Here is a 23775-nt window from a genome sequence, read left to right on the forward strand (position 1 = left end):
TCACAGTAACCGTTTATAAGGTCAAAAGGAGAATGGAAGCATTAGAAATCATAGGTAGATTTACTGCCTCTTGATTTACTAATGACAATAAAAAGATGATAAAATAACAATTCTTCCCACAGGATGGTGTCTTCACTCAGACCTCAAAAGGGACTTAGAAATACTTTCAAAGTAATGTTCCTTTTTTGGAGCAAATCGATGTGGCTCCCTACAGCTCCAATCTCAATCCTATGGATTATGTCTTCTGGTTGCCCATTGAGAAGAAAGCCTGGAGACTTCTCCAGCCAAAAATGAATACCCTGAAAAATAGCATTGTGCAATTATGTCCAATGCCTATGACTTCCAGAAGAGATTGGAGGATGTCTATGCAGCCAATGAGGAGGTGGGGATATATTGAATGATAATTCTTCTGGGTATGGTTTCTTTCTAGATGGTGAGATTCTAAAGTTTTCTCGAAAATACAGTCAGTTGCTATCACACATATAAGTAGTGAGAACCGTGTGTTTGCCTTTTAAAATAAATATTGCCAAAAAAAATGGTATGACATAATATTTTATAGAATTGAAGTAATTGAAATTTAGCCCAGAGTTTTTATTCGCACGTTTTATGAAAATCTTTTAATTGTTTCAATTTCTTATATTTACAAAAAAACATTTTTTCAATTCATTTTCAAAATTTTCAAAAAATAACTACACAGCTAAATACAAAAAACTGATTTAATTAGATCCGGTGTTATGCAGGGAAAACAACATTTTTAAGACTCTAGCGGAATGGTCAATAAATAATCACCGTATCAACTAATCATCCACAACTATAAAATATGATATAATGTATAATTAAATGGTGCATCTTTTTGTAAAAAAATAATTATCCCTCTAAAATCTCTCAATAAAAGTTAACTAAAGAGAAACAAAAAAATAAAATAAAAAAATAACCGGGTATTTGTTATAAATTATGGCGGAGTCACCTGGAGACGATCTACGATCCTAACTACATTAAAAGTTACATCACAATAGTTCCTGACTATAATCTGGAGTTATATTCGTCCAGTCATTTTCACTATTAAAGATTCCGCACTAACTCCTGCTTTTTTAATTAGAGTTCCCTAAAATAAAGGCAGCGTTCATGCAATTCCGTACTTATTTAAATAAGGATATACAAAAATATTGAGTCTGAGTCTAACCCACAAAGATTGGCAATCTACCAAAAATTGATCTACCCCGACTTCCCATTCTTCCAGAAGTTAAAACGCATAGATCATTTATAATATAGAAACCACTCTGGGAAAAATGACTTTAGGATGGCCTCTCGAGGGAAAAGAGATAACGCATTCCAAGTATCAGAACTTTGGGCTTGTTATAGTCCAGAATTTTTACAAATTATCAAATAATCTGTAGGAATCCCTTTAGAAACTGTTAAGACATTGGAAGATGTTTTCAAAGAAACTGAAGTTTTTTGAAGGAGCTTAAGAAATCTCTTTCTGAACTTGAAGGCATTTTTCTCAATAAAACAAGCACACAATCAAGATTATACAAGTCTATCAATTTGCTGATTTAAGAAATATTTCCTTTGATCGATTTATTTCTGGAGTTTTTCTTCAAGCTATGTACCAAGAGGAAGTCAAGCTAATAGCTAAAAAAACCTCTCTCTTCTGAAGAAGGTAGAATATTTTTTCTCGAGCAAGATTAATCCCGGCATTGAGACCCTGAAAGCAGCAGTCAATGAGGAGTGGAATGCAATGTGCAAAGACTTGTGATGAAGGCGTGCCTCAACTTTTACAAGCTCCTGGAGGCCAACATCAATGCCAATGGTGTCCACATTGAGTAATTTAATTATATATGTATCAACATTTTAGTCACGTATAACTTATTGTTAAAGAAATATATTTTCTTAAATGTTATGTGTAAAATTAATTTCATCCCACCTATAATATTTTTGGTATTACCGGTTTTACAAACTTAATTAATTTCATTCAATAATTTATTTATATTTCTTATTTTGGGGCTATATGCTTATACAAAGCCTTCCTTGTGCTTATTATATATATGGTAGGTATATTCATATTACTCAGCGTGTTAAGTAATCTCTGGTATATTATAACTATGTACATATTTTAAATTATACATAATAATATTAAAGATATCCATTAACAAATAACATTTTATTTATTCATTTTGTGGATCAATTTCCAATCAGCTTTCAGATTTCTTTTGCGGTTTGTATATTTTTTAAATGAAAAATGTAATTTTTATTCATATTCAAACTCAATTAATTAAAACATTGAATACTTAAATACAAATATATTAGGGTGGTTTATTTGTTAATTTTTTTCAAATTTGGATTAGGGAAAGTATTAAGATACTAGCAAATTACCTAAATGCAAAATACGATTGTTCTACGAATTGAATTTTTTGGTTTAAGAAGGCAAAATTTAATCAAAATATTTGTAAACTTTTTTTTGAAGTCGTCCATCGATCAAAATGGAAAGAATCATTTACGAAAGTTTTGATGATCCACGTATAGTACGCATCATTTTTTTTTGTTTTTAATTTCAAATAAGAGAGATAAAAATGTTTGTGTGTTGGTAACATCAAAGCAAGCTGGGTTACTTTTTTTCAATATTGCGATGATAAACGTCTCCGTTGATATGAGTACGATAATTTATATTAGCTCAAAAAAGTGATGAAGTCCGTAGGAGTCACGTTTTTTAAGGTTAATGGAAGCTGATAAAAATATGTTATTTGGTAACATTGACCGTACAAAATACTGAGTCTTGACGTGAAATTATATTTAAAAGAAAGTGTATAAGTATTCTCGTTGCGAGAATAACGAAAAGAATAAAGGGATTAGCTGGTTAAAAACAAGCCGCACGAATTGAAATTGATGATATCAAAATTCGATTTATATTTAAAATACCGCACAATCAAATTGGTTGAACTTGTATATAATATGTTCATGCAAAAATTTAAACAAATATCAATCATATTAATAACTTGTTGGACAGTTTTTCCGTGAGTTAATATTGTATTTGACACCTTAAAAAATCCTCTTCGGTTTTTCATTCATGTAAAAAAACTTATATTGTGTTTTTCTTTGTTTCATGAAAAAAATCCCGGCTTGCTTTTATGTTATCGCCACACATATGTTCAAAGTTTCCTTACGTTTAATTTCAATCTTTTTGTTCCATAAGGAAACCTTACAGGGTAAATTTAAAATACTTTTTAGAGTATTTACATATGTTTATCAAAATTGTACGGAGTGCGAAGGGGAAATTTTCCGTGATCAAGACGGAAAACCAAAAACTTACTAACTTTTAACTCTTTTTAGTGCGAATGTGTCTGGAATCATCAAAGAGAAGGCAGCATACCTGTCAATAGCTGATATGATAACAACTCTTATCTCTTCAGCATCTAAGGGTTCATAATTCGTAATTTTGATGGCAATAACAGCTATGGAATTCAATAACGCTAATTCCAACGCCTTACTCCTACCCAGGGACCCCTTTCGTTTTATAAGCCCAAACAAAACCAGTACTTTTGTGAATTTGTTTGTGGTCAATCTAGTCCCTTTACGTTTAAGGAAATATATTGTTTCATATTGAATTCGAACACTGGGACAAATCATGAAAGCGTGTGTAGAAAAGTTAAAAGTTTAGAATATCAACTATCCGCTGTTCCTGTCCCCAACTTTGGGATAGAAAGTATGACGTGATTACCCAAAAAATCTGCTTATTCTAAACTATTTACATACATGCCCTTAACTTAATACTATTTATATAATAGTTTACTGACTCGATTTTTTTAAATATTATGTGCCTGATAAGTGAACGAATTCCGAAAATTTCATATATATAATTCCGAATAATTGAATACTTTCAAAAAGTTGAAGTTGAGGTCGGAGTCCAACAACTTCAAATAATTGGAGTCGTAGTGAAACATCAAATTTTCTTAGTTTGAATGTATATTTGCATAATTAATAAAAAAGTTATATAGCATCGCCATTGTTATTTATTACAATGATTTTGCATTTATTTTAACTTATAACTTTATGTGTTAATTGACTCAGACATAATTATTATCACAAGATATAATTACTTTTAAATGGAGAGTTGTCTTCTCATATTTCCCACAGCACATAACTAACTTATCAACTTTGATTAAGGACACATATCAAAATTGTCATTGTAAGGATGGTAGATTTAATTGCAGCTTAATTGCAATACAACATATATCTCGAAGATAAAAAAAAGCTCTCGAATCAAAATTTACATTATATCATATGATGCATACTATAATGTGGACATTGGAGACAAAAAATAATTTTGTAATAAAGTGGTCAAGGGTTTATAATGTCCTGCTTTAAGTTATATAATTTAAATGAATAATACTTTTAATATTAGTTAATACGATTTAATTAAACATCAAAACCTACTCATTCAGGAGAAATCTGAATTAATCAATAAGCCCCAAGTAATTAATGAAAACGTCATCACAGCAGATAAACCTGTTAAATTTTGACGTGTCGATGTTAAATTAACTCCCAGTAATTATGGATTTATGTCCTAATTTTATATCCGGGTAGTTTTTATTTTTATTTTAAATAATTATTCGGGTAATTTGCATAATCTTCTCGACGCATGACACCCCTCACCCCCCCCCCCTCCCCACAAAAAAAAAAAGATAATATACTTTGGTCTTGATCCCAATATATCGGGCATTTCGGGTCAAATCCGTGGTTTTTAACCGCTATATCGATATTTTTACGCTGACATCGATTCGCAATTCTACTCCGAGTCCAAACAGGACTTATTTTTATAACTCCAGAGAAAACTCTCATTGTTACTTTGCATCTCTCATGATCATACCCACTAGCTATTAATATATACTTTGATGATCTCTTTTTAAGAATTAAATAATTATGACAGTAGTCTGTGTAAATAAAATAGCCGAGGTTTAAATTAACGACTAGAATAAGGGGTCCCCGCACTCTAAAACATACTTAAAATACCTTGGTCCATCACCAGGTATCAGTAATTGAGCCCAGAGCTAAATGTGTTGTAAGTGTGCTCGGTCTTCCCTACTAACCTTTTTGTATTAAAAAGATCAAATATTTTTGATAAGAGCCATATAATGTCGATATGTATACAATATAAACAAATAATTAGGGAGAGTAATAGTTCAAAGAACATCCTATCATTTGTTATATACTTTTTATCCTTACTTATTACTATCTACTCAAAGAAGATAATTAATTTATTTTATTACATATATTTTTATAAAGTCATGTATATATGTCTAATTTCTTAAGGGAAAAATTGCCATAATTATAGTTATAAACAGTATAGAAGATGTCAGAAAGCCATTTCCTTTCTCCGTTTATAGCAATATCGGCCAATGTTGGCAAGGCTGTGGCTTTATATAAAACAAGGGGAACAATACAGGTATTATAAAGGTCAATATGATTCTGCAAACCTAAGTTTTTCCATTAATTAACATCATTAATTACCTTAACGTTTAGAGAAGTCCAATTAGAATTTGTCTTCCCAACTTTATTAGTTACAGGACAACTGTCAATAATCATACCTTCGGTAGGAAAACAGAGCCCAATGAGGAGGACACTAGTATTCTTAACATTTGAGCTGAGCCCATACTTCATCTCAAACTTCTTGAAACGAGACAGCACTACGCCAAAACTTTGGGTAAGCTGCAATACAGAATTACTTTCTATATACTGTGTAACATCATCAGCATAAAGATTGGTCAAATTTTTAGACTCAGTAAAATTAATTTCAAATCCACAATATTTACGGAAAAAGGTTCAAGATAATTCTTCAATGGCTATTACAAGCGGTAGTAGGCCAAAACGTCGACAGACAAAACGTCAACCGACAGAACGTCGAATGTACAAAACGTCAAATGGATAAAACGTCGAATAGACAAAACGTCGACCGTAAATAAAGTCGACAGATAGAACGTCAACCGACAGAACGTCGACCGGAAAATAGTACATTTCAAAATATGAAAAACTGTTTCTACGATATTTCACTAGAGACATTTCCATCCCGAGATATTTATCCCACCACCCCTACATAATCTAACGGTAAGGTACCCTCACAAACCCCCATTTATACCTCGAAATTTGGGGTTATTTCGGGTACTGCCGGGCCTCAAAATGAGATGAAACACGAAACATTCTCAAATTTCGGGGGCCATTTGGAGTGTAAATGAAGGTGGGGTAAATGTAAATAGTGGCGGTGGGTTTAATCCCATTTTGGGATCAGGCCGTACCCAAAAATAGCTGAAACATTTTTGGGTACATATGGGTTGTTAGGGGCTCTTAGTGGTTGCTTAATTAGTGGAGGTGGGTTGCATCCCATTTTGGGACACGGTGGGGACTGAAAACACCCCAAATAAGGAGATTGGGAGGGCCCCTCACTGGTAGTTTATATAGAAATGGTGCTGCTGGGTTATGTTTCAGGCGGGAAATGTCTGAATGGGATAAATCGCAACACAATTTGGAGTAGCCCTTCATTTTATATTTTATGATCGACCTTCTGTCAGTCGACGTTTTGTTTATTCGGTGTTTAGTCCATTTGACGTTTTCTCGTTCAACGTTTTGTCCACGCACCATTAGAAACAGTAATTGCTGGAGGACATCCTTGCGGGTAGCTACGTTCTAAAAATATATGCTCACTTACTTTTCCCTCCATAGTAATAGTATATCTTTTGTTGAGTAGGAGGGCTCTAATAGGATTGTAGAAATGCTTTGGTAAGAAATGATTAACCACCCTAAGAATATGATAGTGAAGAATGATTCAATTACACATTGTATCATTCTTGAAATATCGGATATTTTTCTATGCTTAAGAAACCCCTTTTAATGGGCAGCTATTTTCATACTTAGTATTGGTTCAACCTGCTTACTAATAATACATCCAATATGATTCATTTACGATTGTTATTGGTCGTCAATGACTAATATCAGTTCCATCTTCCTTTTTAGGAAATAAAACAATTATTTCCTTTGTAACTCATCTCAGTAGTATTGCACGTGTCTTTTCATATAGTTAGTTAGGGGTAATTTCACAGTTAAAGATGGTAAAAACTTTCCCCTCCAATTCCGTCATGATCGGTCGTCTTGTTATCTTTGAAATATTTATTGATGTAATCAGAAGAAATATTGGTAGAAAAAATAAAACTTGAATGACACTTTGACTTCTTAAGAACATTAGATCTTCTTTCTCCCATTTGTAGATTGAAAATCTGTCTGGAAACAACTCAAAATATTTTCTGGCTCTGTTAATGTTTTACGACAGTGAATAATTTTAGTAATCTTTGAAATTCCTTTTCTCATTTTTATCCTCTCTTCTTCAACTATATCAGATATCCTAATAAAGAATTGCGAACTACAACTTCTACAATAATTGAAAACTATATTGTGGGTGTACAGGAGTATTTACACTAGTTTTGTTTTAGAATGTTTTTTTAAATGATAGTTGTTGTTTCTGAGTAGGTATAAAAAATATAAATAATATATATAATAAAATGTCTGGAAATAGCTGCTCCAAATTATTATGCAGCTGAAAATTTATGCTCAGTAAATAAAACTATGGAACTTTAAAGTGTAATTTAAATAGTTCTTTGCCCTGACAACAGTTGATATTTTGCCTCTTTGTTCGATACTTCAGCAAAAATCTACCTCTAGAATAAGCAGGACCTATCAATTAATATTATTATAACTATTTTACACTCAACAGAATATAGTTTTTCTTTACGCCTCAACCAATATCTGACCTCTATTCTATACAAGCATATATATATATATACCCCTTTTCGTCAGACATAATATTTGTTATATCTTTCACAAAAGAAAATTGCGATTATATTCTATACAATATCATTTTTTGGGGATATACCAGAGCCTATTCAGCAAAAGACTAAAACTCCTTCCCTCCTACATTTTTGGTGCATCAAACCAAGAAACAATCTTGAATAAATATCAAGAAAAAGCAAAATTCCTGATTTATTATTTTACTTTAGAAATGCATACAGTATAAGATATATAAACATATACTTTATACTTAATTTTGACAAAAATAAGTTGAAATAATATGACCATTTCTTATTTTTAAAAGGTCATTTGATTTATATAGCTTTATTTGGCCCGATATGTCTCTTCAAATTGAATCTCTAGTAATATTTTTCTTGAATTATGATAGGAAATAATATCTGCGACCGTTAATTGTAATTTACGATACCTCCAAAAGATTAAGTAAAAATTATCTTATCTACAGAAATAGTGGTTGATTAATGGTAAAATACAAAAATAATCCAAACACGATTTTGTGAAAATTGTTCTAGCTTACTTTTCTGTTGACCTACCACTTATGTATGTACGTAATTTGTCACCACTGATTTTAGGAATAGAATACTTTTTAGACTCATCCCTTCATAATCCATAATTTCTTTCCATGATGAGGTATTTTTAAGCCTTAAAAATCTGGCAATAATTTTAATCTATTGCTAAAAAGGCTGATTGTTAAATGTATGCACAAATCACATCTATAACATTGTTTATTGGGTACGAACAAGTGGTGAAATGATTCTTTCTTCTAATGACCTATTTTTGTATGTTAAATTCATATCAAAAACTAATCTTTGGGTTTGATATCTCCTATCGACAAATTATGTTTTGAATTTGATAAATAATAACCCTCGTAAAATACATTGGATACAATAATCATTAATCCTTGTAGGTAGACACCATTTCATAGACGGGACAGGACACATGGCTACAATATTTCAAATATTTGTATGATAATTTTCAGAAATTTATGATAGGAAAATAAAAAACAATAGCCCAAGAACACTTAGATTTATTATTATCAAACAATGACCATAGTTTCTTTCACATTATTATATATATAAGTCAGACGTTACCCATTAATAGTTAGACAAATGTTATTACTTTGTGGCGGTTTAAAAGCCTATTTATAACTGTCAAACATCTAGGTAACTATTCCAATAAAAATATGGGAAATCGAACACATTAATATGTAATTTATAATTTTTTTGTCTGATAGGAATATCATAAAGAAATATGATCACTTCATAGCATACTTAAATAATCCAATTTGCGTGCTATCTAGTCTCAAATAGAGAATTTTTACTGACGTTACACTTTGCATCATAAACGATAGCGAGACCGTTTTGGGTATTTAAATTTGATAATGAAATCATATTATAGCTACTAATCATCCTTATGGAATGGCTGGGTTTTACAATTAATTATGTACCACATAAACTATAAACGTGTAAAGTAGGGTATCACGAGAAAAAAATATGATCCTATCAAATGTTAAAATCAATTTATTGTTACACTATGTGAACTTAAGTGTAAATTATAATATAATAACATATTTTCCATGAACTATGATAATTTTAAATGCTGTAAGCTATCCTTCTTATAGGAGTAAGTCATTTTCTCAATCCTAAATATGTAACTTACATATATTATTAGTAAAGCTCTTATTTAAGATGTTCGCCATCTCTTTGAGTTATTACATAAATTACTTCAGTATTAGTAATAAATAAAAATGCATTCCATGGAATTAATAACAACATCAATTCACACTTCCTTCAGTCTAAATGGATATTCAATTAAGAAAACTAGGGTATTTCATTATGTGACCATGACATACAATTTGAGTAATCTCTGAGTTGATATAATTTGATTGAATTGAGTGAAACATCTGTTTTTTTGCAAAAAAAATTGCTAATTATTGTGAAAAAGTAATAAATGGTAACTTTAATGACACTTGAGAGTCATCTAGGGAGTAAAAAATAATTTACAGTATAAAATGAATGAAATCTCATATTTAAAAAAAAACTGAAAGTACTTAATATAAAATTTAAAAAAAAATGGTGAGAAACTAAATGAGGTTTAGTCACAAGCTAAAGTCTCATCAAATCATATTTTTTTCTTTCTCAATCGGCTATTTTTATTATTTTATTCTTGTAGAGAGAATGTCCAAGTATTGACTGACTAGCTACGTGCAAATGAAAAGTGGAGGGTAACACTAAGTATTTGTTGGTTCATTATCTTCTATAGTATTAAATCAAAATTTGTATTTTTTTGTCAACGCCTTTGATCTTTCAGAGCCATTATAAGCAATATCAGTATATCATACATAGTCTTTGTTCTCTACCGTTTTCGTCGAACACCGCCAAGAGGTACAACGTTCGTTCCACAAGTCGTTTAAAGAGGCCTAGGGGGATATTGGACCTATTTGAGGGAGCAGAGAAAGATTTTGATCATAAAGAGGTGTCATCCCGAGTCACTCCACCATTGACACGCTAACGTTGAAGGACTCTTCAATACCCCCTTTAACTGGCTTCCCTATATTTTTCATCAGACAGTAGTTGTAAAATATGCCCCGTGAGGTCTCCAAGGGCATGTCATAGAATGCACACTTTCTTTATTTTTCCTTCTCCTTGGATTTATTTACGAAGAGGGACAAGGTTGACATCCTATAGCGGAACTATTACCTTCTTTCTTTGGAGTTCATATACACATTCCTAAATAGCTCGCACGAGCCGTTTAAAACGCCATCTACTCTAGGCCAGTCAATACACAGAAACCGATTATTCACTATGTTAGTAGATGTTTCTTTTATGCAGCCACCCTGAGTCGTCTTTTGGAGTATAGATAAGGATATGCACTCTAGAGCTATCAAACATGAAGTAAGTGGATCTGTTAAGTTATAATATGTGTTACTTATTAGTCTTTTCCTTCTTCTGGACTGGACTAAAGTCTTCGGATTTAACACCATAGTGCTCCTCTGAGCTTGTCCTATTGATGATAATGTGCTTGAAGAAACTCATCTCTTGGCTACATCTCAAGTTGAAGTTTGCTGGTTCATCAGATTCCAATAGCTGAAGAACACTATCAGAAATGGACCTCCACGAACTGGGTCATCCTTTTTCCAATATTCACCACCCTTAGCAGACGATTTAAATAGTTCTAGAGATCCCCTTAAAACTCTCTCTTCAAATATATATCCAATGTGTTATCCAGTGTGTTTGTTCAAATTTCCCTTGAGTAATAACGCCCAATAATCCTTCTTATTTATAAGCCTCACTATCCAGTCAAAGTTAATATACTTCCATACTTTTTCGGCACTGTTCAAGCGGAGTCCCCATCAGCAAGTTGAAGTACATAAAGAAACGACCTTCAGATATTTACGAACTCTTAGAATCCCAAATAAACTTTTTCTGACTATTATTTAATTTGTTTTATTTTACTTCATTTATATATGGAGTATATCTGAATCAAAAGAGGAATTATAAATTTATTTCAAATTAAAATTTTGTCCATTGTTTTGATAAAAGGATCCAAATTCCATAAATATATGTAATGGTACTACTAACGAAATGTTATATATAAAAAAAAAATTTCAACAAAATCGTGTTTAACTCATTTTTCCGAGGCAACTTAAGTTACCAAACGTCATGAATGCAACGGGCATGGAGGATATTTTGTATCCATTATAGAGTTGACAAGTTTGTAATGAAAAAACTAAGTTTAGAAATTAGTAAAGGAAAAACAGTTGATGCGTGTGCTCTTTCCTTTTTGTTCAATATTTAATAGGTCGTTATGGTGTTAACTTCTTTCTCTGATACAAGCATTATTGCCTCTCTTTGGTGTAAATTGTTATAACAAATGTATAGTAATCTAATTATATAGGAAATATTATTATAATATTTTCCCTGCAATTATGTTATTTTAAATGTAGAAAGTTTTCCTCTTCATAGCCGTAATTCATATTCTCCCCCAAAAATCATACAACAGACAGCTGATATTTCAGTAATACTATATGACTCGCTCCCGCCTTTTCTTACAAAAAAGCCACCTCTATCAATTATACACACAAGAGCTGCAGTGAGTTAATCTGACGTGCATTTGTACAAACCAAATTGATTCAATCTTCAACACAGAATTGAATTAATGTAAATTATTTAAATATATTTGTAAGGATATTTTTAGTTATATGTTTTTCAATAGTGGTCATAGAAATATAAAAAATAGTGTTGAGACTTGGTCCAGCACCGATTTTTTTTTTGTTTCGGTCTTAACTATGTTTTCTAGACCGAAGTTTTATATGAGACCGTTTCAGACCGAGCTTTTTTGGTGGACCAAATTAGTTTGGTCCAACAAAAAATATAAGGGTCTCAGACCGGCTTAGGAGTTCCAGACCGAACCCCAAAACTAATAAAACACTTATAAATGAGCGATTTAAATTTTCCATGGGATTTCAAACAATGTTCATTGGGAGTTGTAGGTAGATGGTCTTTTTCTGTAAGATACCGAAGGGCAGGCGGTAGCAATACTTATATTATTACTAAACTATGACCTCTGTTAATATCAGCTGCCTGTTTTCGGAGGGAGAAAATAAATTACTACTATAAAGAGGATATTCTTTACTTTAAAATGTCATTTCTGTCGAGAAAATATTAAAATCAGAGGGTTCAATTATTCAGGGCAAGTCTTGGAATGCATCTACTGCGAATAATAAAGTCATTTTCTTTTGAATTCATAAATAAAGAGAATCAACCTCTTTTAATCTGAAATAGTCAACTGACAATAATAGCTGAAAATAAAATACATTAGTTAAACAATTTACATTTTAAAAATCCTTGTTCAAATTTATAGGTGGATTCAACTAACCAAAAACATTTTAATTACAAAAAAATCATAAAAATTAAATATATATTCCACATAATTCTCTCCTTTTCAGAGATCCGGGAAGAAATCATGATTAAGAAATAAAAAAGTACATAAAGAACTCCTATTTTTTTTTAAATTTTCTCAAGTCACACAAAGAAATACAAATTCAAACATAAATAAATTTCCCCTTCCATACCTTAAATGTAATAATAATTTGTGTCTAGATAATATGTGGGTACGAGTTAGCACGACTACTTTTTTTCTTTACAAATGAATTCCCTGTAACGTCAGTTAATCAAATTGTATCTATCAAATATAAAAAATACCTTGTTGGGGTACAAATTTGTCAAAACCTCACGCATAAATTATTGAAATAAATTTATTAACAAAATATTAGCGTGATGTTGAAATGCATAATTTTTATAATTTTAACTAAATAGTTTCCTTAAAAATAGTCTTATGAATCTTCTCTTTTTATTGATATATTACTATGATTAGGAGTATGTAAGAATAATATTTCTCATTTTGTGACGGATCTTTTATGGATTGTTAAAGAGTAGATAAAAAAAAAATTAAGTATGATATTTTATTATCCTTCCTGTGCTGAATATTTTAATGTGTTCATTAAAGTCCAGATTTTGTACTGATCATGTTGTTAAAAAGATATATTCTATCCCATCAATGTGTAACAAATAATTTGAATTCTTGGAGGGTATAGGGTTTTGAACTTTATTTTGTATATTCGGTGGTACACAAAGTTGGTCAAAGTTATCAGGGGTCGATCGAACACACAACCCCTGCTTTATTCATTTAGAAAATACCTCCTCCAGGAAATCCTCCGAGTTACACTCTCTCCGTTTTTTATGGGCACATTCACAAGTAGTCACTCAATACTAAATTCCCTTTTCAAGAATGGAAGCATAATAAAAACAGTTGGAGAAAATTTTATACATTTTAAAGGCTGCAAAAAAAAAAAAAAAATCAGTTTTTACAAGCCTAAATATATGTAGATGCTTTTCTTTTTTAATATGAGAGGCTTTAGCTATACACGCTTGTTGATAAACTTCATCTGAAGTCATTCATTATTATTTATGTTCTTTTTTTTCCCTCTTTAATTTGAGGTGCTGAGTTGAAGCTATAGACATTCGCTGTTAGAAATGAGTCCTTCTTATACATATAAACCTACTACAAAAACATTGTTGTATAAATATAGATTTAGTTTGAATTAAAATAAATATAATGTTATGTGTATACTCAAAATAATATATATAAGCATATAATAAATTTAAAATCCTTTGATGCGTGATTTTTTTTCTTTCATTAGTCAAAAATTAACTTTTATGTTAAATGTGACATACATATGTTTCAAAAACTATTTCAGGGGTATGAGGTTGTAAAAATACCATTACCTTTATATATATTAATACATTCTGCAATATAAGAACATGAAAACAAAAAAATAAAGATTTATTGCACTTTTGAATCGATTCAAAGACAGAAGATATAAATCTTAATACTTTTGTTTATTTATGTTGTATATGTATGTTATATATGTATGTTGATTATTTATTTCATGTTTTGTTTATTGTGATTATTGACTGATCTTTTATTTGATTAACGATTACTAATAATTAAAAGTTTCAGTTTTCCTTATTTTTAGTATTTTCTATCTTATTTTTAATGTAATTTATTTATGATTTAATGTTAATGTTCATTTCAAATTGATTTTTGAATTATCTCTATGTAGAGAAATTTTAGCATTATAAATGATATATATTTGTTGATAATAATAATTTGATTTCTAATAACGGAAAATATTATACCACTTTAAAAAAAAAAAATCTTTGAGCAATAGAGACAATCGGCTTCACGATTTATCCATTTATTGAATGATGAATTGTCTTCAGGGTCAAAGTTTGACATCCTGTCCAGTTCTGGTTAAAATTTTTAGGAGCATCCGAGCTGGACGCAAAATATGTTTCATGGAACCAAGCTTGGGCAATCAGCGGAAATTGAATTTTAGAGTTCGGTTCCACTAATTCTCACGTCATTTACTTTTGAAATAGAAACCACTTGCACAATCAGTGTTTCCATTCAATTATAAAAAAATAATTTGTGTCTTTCAGGGATACCTTCAAAACTTCTTTAGAATTTTTTTCAGAGATTAACGGTTGCAAGAATCCAACAACTATTTTTACATTTAGAAAAATAGGGATCAATTCATAATATTATATAGTCATTATTTCTCTTAAACTAAATTATACCACTTTTGAATAAGTTGGAATATGCCCTTCATTATAATTGAATTCAATGATCATCACATAGCGTGATCTATAATTTAGTTCATTTTCGAAAACGACCAAATTTGAACTAAATGAATCAAAGCTAATTGATTAGTTCACAACTTGGACTTTTTTGGATTGTTCCAAATTTGTTTCAAATTATGACTATTCCTTAAATAAAAATTTATTCTCAGCTATATAAATTTATGTCAATAAGTTTGTTTAAGAGAATAGACCTTAGCCATATATATAGTTTGTAACCCAAATATATATTTTTTAATTCATATATTGAATGTGGAACGGAACGCTGAACCAAACCCTAAAAAAATTAAACAGAACGCAAAAAAGAGGAATACTGAACGTCATCATAGAACGATGTCTCCAAAAAGAGGAATACTTACAATATTTGATGAATGACGTCATCATAGATATTAAATAATGACGTCACAGACGTTAACAGATCTCCTAGATGCTGGAGTTGATGTGATGAAGATTACAGACATTGTTAAGTGCTCTAGGTTTTTAAGTTGGCTAAGATGAAAAAAATGGAACAAACCTCTCCAGGATATCAGAAAGGGGACGGCATAATTTAACGAGGGATATGAAGTTCTTGATAAGTTTGGAGAAGAATATAAAGGAGGATTCCACTAAGTACAGGGAGCGGGGATCATATTGTCGCCAAAATATTTTTCTACAAAAAACAACACAAAATATACATTTTTTAACTTTTTTATTGAAAATCAAAACTATGACGAGCATATAGGTATAGAGTAGCCATTCATTTGATATAATCACCGTTGGCATCAATAATGGCCTCAATACGGTCTCTGAACCGGCCGCAGGCTCTTCTGACCATCTCATTGTCCATGTTGACAAATACCTCCTTGATGGAGTCCATCAGGCTGGCCTTGGTGCTATGGGGATGTCTGTTGGTATGTCTCTCGACATAGCCCCAAACAAAATAGTCCAGATGATTAAGGTCGGGAGAGTTAGGAGGTCACAAATCCTTGGTTACGACGTCATAACAGTTCTCGGTTAACCACTGCATGGAGATTTTGGACACATGGCAGGGTGATGAGTCCTGTTGCCACACCCAGGGCCTGTCTCCGGCCTTTATGGACCTAGTAGACTCATCCTCAACCATCTTCTTCACCTTGTCGACAAAGTCGGTGTCCCTGGCCTTCCTGTCGGCGCCCTCCTCCTTGTGTGCCCTCTTTATGGTGGCATCAACATCCCAGGTGTCCTCTAGCTTCTTACGGATACGCTGAACAGTCCGTAAATTCACTCCTAAGGTTGAAGCAATCGTTGAATTGGAGATTTCACCTCCATTATTAACCAATGCCATGACTACGGCGGACCTCGAAAGCTCCTCGTTCCACTTATAGCTCTTTATCTCCTCATATGATGACGGCATGATGCTAACTGAACTAAGTATCGTCAGCTGACAAGAATAGCTTTCTTATTTGGTAACCTGTTTTTTATTTGATAATGTCGTCTTCAAGTTATCAAGGTTTAAAGTAAGCGACACTTTGATCCCCGCTACCTGTAGATGATGAATTGTCTCGCCAACGACTTTTCTCTTTCTTGTATGACCATCAGGAGCTCTTTAAAACATAACTTGGGATTAGTTTCTTTCACAAGAATCCCACCCATACCTTCTGAAAGAGGGTATGAAAGCCAGCAGGTTCGAGAGGTTCAAGAAAATCCTCCCATAGATCAAGGCAAATTGTGAATTGTGAAAATGTTCTCGAAGAAGAAGATTTTCAAAGTCTATCAATTCCACAACCAACGTAACAACTGCTGGTTTACAGAAACAAAAAAAGAGGTCCAAAGGGCTTAACACAACAAATTTCCACCTCAAACAACTATCCTTGGCGTTGTGGCCTCTGATGGAAAGAAGATGCCTCTATTTTTTTATGGCTCGTCAAAAAATCGGCCAGTAGGCCTACTATAAGGTGCTTAGGTACACCATCTTGCCATGGTTAAAGACCAACTACCTGCAGGGTAACTACGTGTGGACTCAGGACGTCCGCCAAGTTCCAAAGCTTCCGTACAAATAACATGGCTCGATTCTGGTCATAAGAGATATTACCTCCTTCCTCACCAGATTTGAATTCACATGACTTTTCTATATGGAGCACTTTGGAGAGGAAACCAACATGACTTTACAAACCCCAAATACCATTCCCGGTACTTTTTTGACAGAATGGTATATTATAAATATATATATTAGCAGAGGGTTCCCATATTGCAGGGCTAAATAAAAGGAAATAGAAACAAAGAATGAATGTGGAAGGAAAGAGAGAGTGAGAGAATGATTAAATATAGAAAAAGAGAAGGAAAATGAGGTTTGATTTCGGTTAAAAACAGGCTCCTAATGACCTCGAAGGCTAAAAAATATATAATACCAACATGCTTGGTTAATTTATACATTTGCTTTCGACTGATTTGTTCGACCAATTTGGATTCCATATGTTATAACACAAAAAAACATACTTATAAATATGTATAAATTTCTTCAGAAACTTTGCCATATATATCATTTATATAGTGCGCATTAAAGCTTTTGGAGTAAAATAAAATAAAAAAATCTTCCAAATTTGAAGTTTTTGTTTATCTAAATAAACAATAAGTATTTGCAAATTTTGGTATGTATCAGTTGAACAGTTTGTCTGTATTTCAAGCAAAAATAATTGAAAAATAAAAATGATTTAGTATATGACAGATATTTCAATTAAATATCAATTTTTATGTGTCAAATTTATATGCAAACAAATTTCCAGACAAATTTTTACAAACTTTATTTTATCTATAAATCCAATATTCCATTGGAAATCCATCATTTTTACATCTAAAAAAAAAAAAAGAAAAACCAAAGTTCAATTTTCACCGATTTCTTATTTTGCCGATCACTTCCTTGATTTTGAATAAATTTAGAAAACTTCCTTATTCGTATAGTTGTTTTGTGAGACGCCGGTCACTTTTAGATTTTAACTCAATTCCCTATCTAGTCTCCTCGATCTCCAAATTTCAATTTTTGTGTTTTGGATATAGAATAAACTCCCCTTGTAGGACCCGCGCCAATTGGCAGCCCATCTTATCCTAACCTGATATAAAAGAGGACCCCATGCAAGGGCAAAGGTGTGGACACCCATAAAAACACGTACAAACTGTATGATTTATATACAAATAAGGGCTAAAAATGATTTAGTAAAATTATCGAAGGAGTGACTAAATATTTATTTGAAGTTGGCTACTTTATTTTTTTTTCGTTAGTGTTTTTCATCAGGAGTTTTAGGTTCTACTAGAATCCCATTACCTACAATATAATAGTCCCTTCATATTAGTAAAAAATCAGGGATAATATATAAAAAAGTATTTATGTTTCGTTAAAAGACATAAACTACGAGTATAATGCTATGCAAATAATTATTTTATTTGCACTGGAACACATATTTGTATACATAGATTAAGGAAGGTACAAAAAAAAAAAAAAAAAAAAAAAAAAAGATTGGAGAAAAGAAGTATACATACGTCATAAATCAAGATTATCTTTATTATGACGTATACATTTATGTATATATACCACACGTACAAGATTTTTTTTCCTAACCATAGTGTCAGTTTATCCCCCACATACTTCATATATAAAATATACGGTAAATACACTTATCTATGAAATAAATAATAGAACCAAATGTACTACATCAAATCGTGACTCTCAAAATATTACAAACATTGTGATCCACATTAATAACTAATTCAATTTTAAAACGAACATGTTTAAATCAGTAACCTTTTACGGTGTACAATAATATTTTTGAGCCAAAAATGATAAATAATTTGTCGCATGAAAGTAATTTTATTTAATCATTTAAATATAAATTACACACACAAAAAAAAAAAAAAATTACTAATGTTAGTACTTGAAGCACTGATTACTAATCTGTAATAAACTTTTTTCGAATCAAATGTTATTTTTGAGAATTTTTCATTTGAGTTTTTAAAGTATATTTTAATACTTTTTATAATTATGAGCCAAGTTTTGATTAATAAGAAAACTTGTAATCCACGTAACAATAGACTCATTTTATTTAAAAATTCTATACTAATTTCAAATATTTGCTTACATTTTATGTGTAAACCCTGAGAAAATGTAATTTAAAGGTCAAAAACCAACATTTCAATGGTTTATTATTTGAAAAATAATAACACCTCGGTTTATCATTTGTTTTTAATCAAAATAAGCTCATTTAAAGTGTGAAGAGGTGGCTTTGATATAAAGTAGAGTAACTGATTATTCCAGGTCTATTTAAGTAGTCATATTGCTTTGATTTTTTACGCAGAAATGGTATCACATGTAACTGGAATTAAATATAAAATTTAATTAAAATTGTTTGTTGACTTCTATTATTTCAAAATAGTAATCATACAAAATATTAAACACTTTATAAATGGTCAATACATAATAATAACCGACTTTTTTGCATTCGATATTTTTTACCTGATATTTAAATTAATTACCTTGAAATAGCCGTAATTGCACAATGCTATAGTCAGGCACACAGTTTGAGTTGTTTGAGACATCAATATATTACTATAAAATGATACTTTTTCATCAATAATCAGCTATTGTCATAGTCAAAACAATAAACAAAAGGTGAAGCGTTAGTTTTATTTAAAAAATTGATGAATGGCTAAATAAATTAATACAACAAAAATTGTCTTTGTAGTAGCATTTACCCAGCAATGTAGACATAACTTTATCTAATCTTTTAACAATGAAGAAGTACTAGTATTATAATGGAGAATTTAAAACAAAGGACTTTAAATAAAAAAATTCTCGTGGAAATAAATAATTTAAAAATGTTTTTTTTAGATCGCAGGCAGATTATTTAACAGTTAAAAAAATGATTTCACGTTTAGTTTTTAAAGTTTAAAAAAATATTTAAATGTCACATTTCTTAATAAGCAAAAATGACACAATTCCAGGCCTCTCAAGTCTCACACAATATCCTAAAAACTCAACCCAATCCAGTGTTTCTAACTTTGTACATAGCCCATTATCTTGTGGGTAGGAGATAAAAGATTATATTTAAGTTTAAAAGGTAAATTAATCATGAACCATCTTAAAAGTGCAAATGAAAGTTTTGGAGGCAATTTTGTAAATATACTTATAAATTTCAATTGAGTACATTTTCTTAAAATGTATTCACAAACATTGGTTTCTTTCGTCAATTCCTACATTAATATCCCATTGCAAATTATGGAGGCTGCCTGATCCAATGTATATATCCACTAATGAATATTATTCATATTTCTTTTATGACTATTCCTAGTGTACATACAAGAGGTGGATTCAAATGGTTGTATTTCAGTTTTTGGTTCATAAATCTTCATTTTCGATCATAATATCCTTTTGCTTCAATATTTAAATGTTGCTCATACACTATGCTATCAGAATGTATTAGCTTTATTAAACTTATTGAACCATTAGTTCGTGAACTGGGATTATCTATACCAAAATTATTATAAAACTATCCTTCATCCATTGAAAGTGGAAGACTATTAAGAAATGCTAGTAATTCATATCAGCAAACACGGAATAAATTGACTCCGGAGAAAAGAGACGAATTCCTTTTTTTAAAATTTTAATTTAAAATTATTAACAACTAATTATAATCATTAATTAATATATTTATGTATTTTCTTGCGTAGCTCTAATTAGTAGAAAGTTAAGCATTAAACAAAGTAAATATTGTTGTTATTAGTTCATGCTATTCTTTTATACATAATAAAGAATCGGAGTTGTCCATAAAGATGCTATCAGAATCGTCATAAATTTTGATATCGGCAAATCCCTAATTTAAAGTAGTATTGTTCGGGACACTGGTACTAATGTGATACCATTGTACTGACACATTTAAAGTGTTTGCCGCCGGGATTTGTTGTGTCATTAAATCTTAAAAGCATTGGCCCATCGATGACAGAACACTTCCAATTTATTAACCCCCTCCTTTTCTATAAAATAGTGATCAAATTTCTTAAGTAGGAACCCCTCATTCCCACTAAAAAAGCAAAACTATTGCGTCCCTGTCCTTGATGATATTTTGTTACAATATTTTTAGTTAAAAAAGTATGCGAATATTTAAATATATTGTGACAACACTCATTGAATGTAAGGCAATGCTTTGATACAGTCTTGTGTCCGTCTTTATTTAGAACTGAAGACTGTCGTCCAGTTCAGTCTTGGTCTGGTTCAGTTCAGTCCTGCATATGAGTTCTAAAAACTTAGCAAGTTTGGTCCTTCATGACTTTATTCAACATTATTTATTCTTTGTTTGAGCAGATCTATTACTGACAGGATCGGTCCCAAAGGCGGATAGAACCAGTTCTAAGAGTGGACTGAACTAGACCGAATAAATTAGGAGAGATACATCACTCTTTCCATATATTTTGAACTTTAATGAGTTATTACCAATCCCCATTTACAATATTGACTCGTTCACTTCATTAAATTCCCTATACGATATTATTGAGCATTAACAAGACAACCCTAAAGTATACATATAAATAAATATATTGACAGATTTTATATTGACTATGAGTGAAGGGAATTTTTTTTGTATACTAATGAGTTTAACTTTTGTTTTGAATAGGATCTAAACGTAATGACATTTTTTAATTACCATTTTTGACTCAAGTCTTGTACCTATTTTCGTATTTAAGAATAATATTTGCATACAATATGAGCATGGGTAGAATCAATTTTTGTATGTAAATCGTTCTCTTTATAGTATGTTTAAGTATTATATATTTACAAATGTATCGAACACTTCTATCCTACTTTATAACCCTTGTTTGATAAGGAGAACGAGGTCATAAATAAATAGAAATCATTTCACCTTCATCGCAAGAGTCTTTCAAATATATCTACAACTATACATATTTTCCAAAATGATCAAATAAGGAATTATTAACTCTTGCTGATGCTGCCTGTCAAGATATTATCAAACAATCATTGTTGTTCTCAAAATAGAGTCTGGACTACATTTGTACATTTATTTTCTATCAACAAGGATTAGTTTTGATTAACCTGATTAACTGCACGTACATTCTAGGGCGAAGGCGGTTCGCTAAACCCACAGTTTGGTACGAACCGCGGTACAACATTTACGGTACTCAATTCGGTATGGTTTAATAGTATAATATATATTTTTAAACATAATTAATGTATTTTTTAAGTTTGTTCGATATTTCATTCATTTATAATTTAAAAAAAAAAAATAATAATACGTTGCTGCATATCTCAATTACTACATGTTTTTAGTTCTGAATTAAATCCTTATATAAAAATTCAAACTTCATACTTCAGATATTTTTATTCGTTATTAATAAATTCTCTAGCAAACCATCGTGATGAGGGCTCAAACTGTTTTGTGTATACTCTACTTTAAGTAAAAAATACTTGAGCTTAAAAAACTATAAGAAAAAAGATCTTTTTGGAGTATGGGTTTTTTCATCCATTCGCATTTTTTATGTTAAGATATTTCTTCCTGGGTATAAACCATGGGAGATTTTATCCGAGAGGTTTTTGCCCTAGAACATAGTATGATACAAATAGTATTTCTAAGACACTAGTTACTTCAACGAAATATCCCTAAAGTTTTGAATCTACATATTACTTTGTAAATAGATCAAATTGACATTTTGTGTGGAAGAGAATCAAACAACCTTGTTTGATTTGGTAATGATTTTCTTTCTTCACGTTGAATGATTTTACATTGGAAAAATTATTAATGATATAATATTGACTGATATATTTTTGTAAATGTTAATCACCATTTTATGACTTGGTATACATATGAATGCTTAAAGTTTTGTATGATTCATTGTACAAGTCAGAGTACATAAAAAATTATTTGTTCTGCTTTGAAATTTATGAATTTGACCTTTTTTAAAAAAATAAAAAGTTTAATTTCAATTTCTTTTGTGGAAAATTAGTGAAAGTGTGCAATTCTTTTACTTACATACACGCACATAAAAAATGCGTAAAATTATGCGTAATAAAGTCTTCCAAATAATTTGTACAGATGATGTTTTTGAACAGGTATTTATTATGATTATAATATACGTGATGTTAAATCAATGCTAGAAAGTTTATATTTTTTTGATAGTATTTGACTTTTGCAAAGCACCATTTGGCTATGTCAAATTAAAAATAAAGTATAATTACACTTTGTGGTTTTTTTTTTAATGAAAGTAACCATCAAGTTGGACTAAAAGCTTAGGAGAAATACAATATGTATTCCTTTAATGGAAGGTTAACCATGTTATTAAATATTTGATGATGATTACAATCCTTGCTTCTTTGTTTTAATATAATATGTGGAGCTTGGCTTCTAAGTAATTTCGGTTTGTACAAAGAAAAAAAGTGAAAACGGACATGACAACCCTACCCCATTGAATAATGTTTTAAAGGTCAATAGCTTAGCTGCCATTTTTTTTCACTAAATTAGCTGCAAGTAGTCAGGATAGGGAGGAAATATTCCTAGAATTGACATCCCAAAAAATGTCTCCGTTGTGTGACCTCAATTCTACCCTGAGTCCACCGAGGACTACGCGGGCTCACACAAAGACAAGTGTATATACAATTCTATGTGGAGACTCTTTTCCTACCTTTTTTAAAACAGTAACTTAAGTCTCAATGTAGAAATTTACCTACACTCGTCGTTGTGTGAACCTGGGCCTTTATAACTTATAACTA

The 23775-nt window shown here is 30.8% G+C and overlaps 1 long non-coding RNA gene across 1 annotated transcript; it reads right to left on the reverse strand.

Annotated features, from left to right (window-relative positions):
- Nucleotides 1–19076: 19076 nt before the first annotated feature.
- On the reverse strand, nt 19077–19604 carry LOC139907293 (uncharacterized). The gene is made up of 2 exons (XR_011783778.1): nt 19533–19604; nt 19077–19372 (listed from the first exon to the last, which is right to left on the reverse strand). It is a non-coding gene; the product is annotated as an uncharacterized lncRNA (long non-coding RNA).
- Nucleotides 19605–23775: the final 4171 nt, after the last annotated feature.

This window comes from Lepeophtheirus salmonis, chromosome 14 (genome assembly GCF_016086655.4).
Source record: "Lepeophtheirus salmonis chromosome 14, UVic_Lsal_1.4, whole genome shotgun sequence".
Taxonomy (NCBI): Eukaryota; Metazoa; Arthropoda; class Copepoda; order Siphonostomatoida; family Caligidae; genus Lepeophtheirus; species Lepeophtheirus salmonis.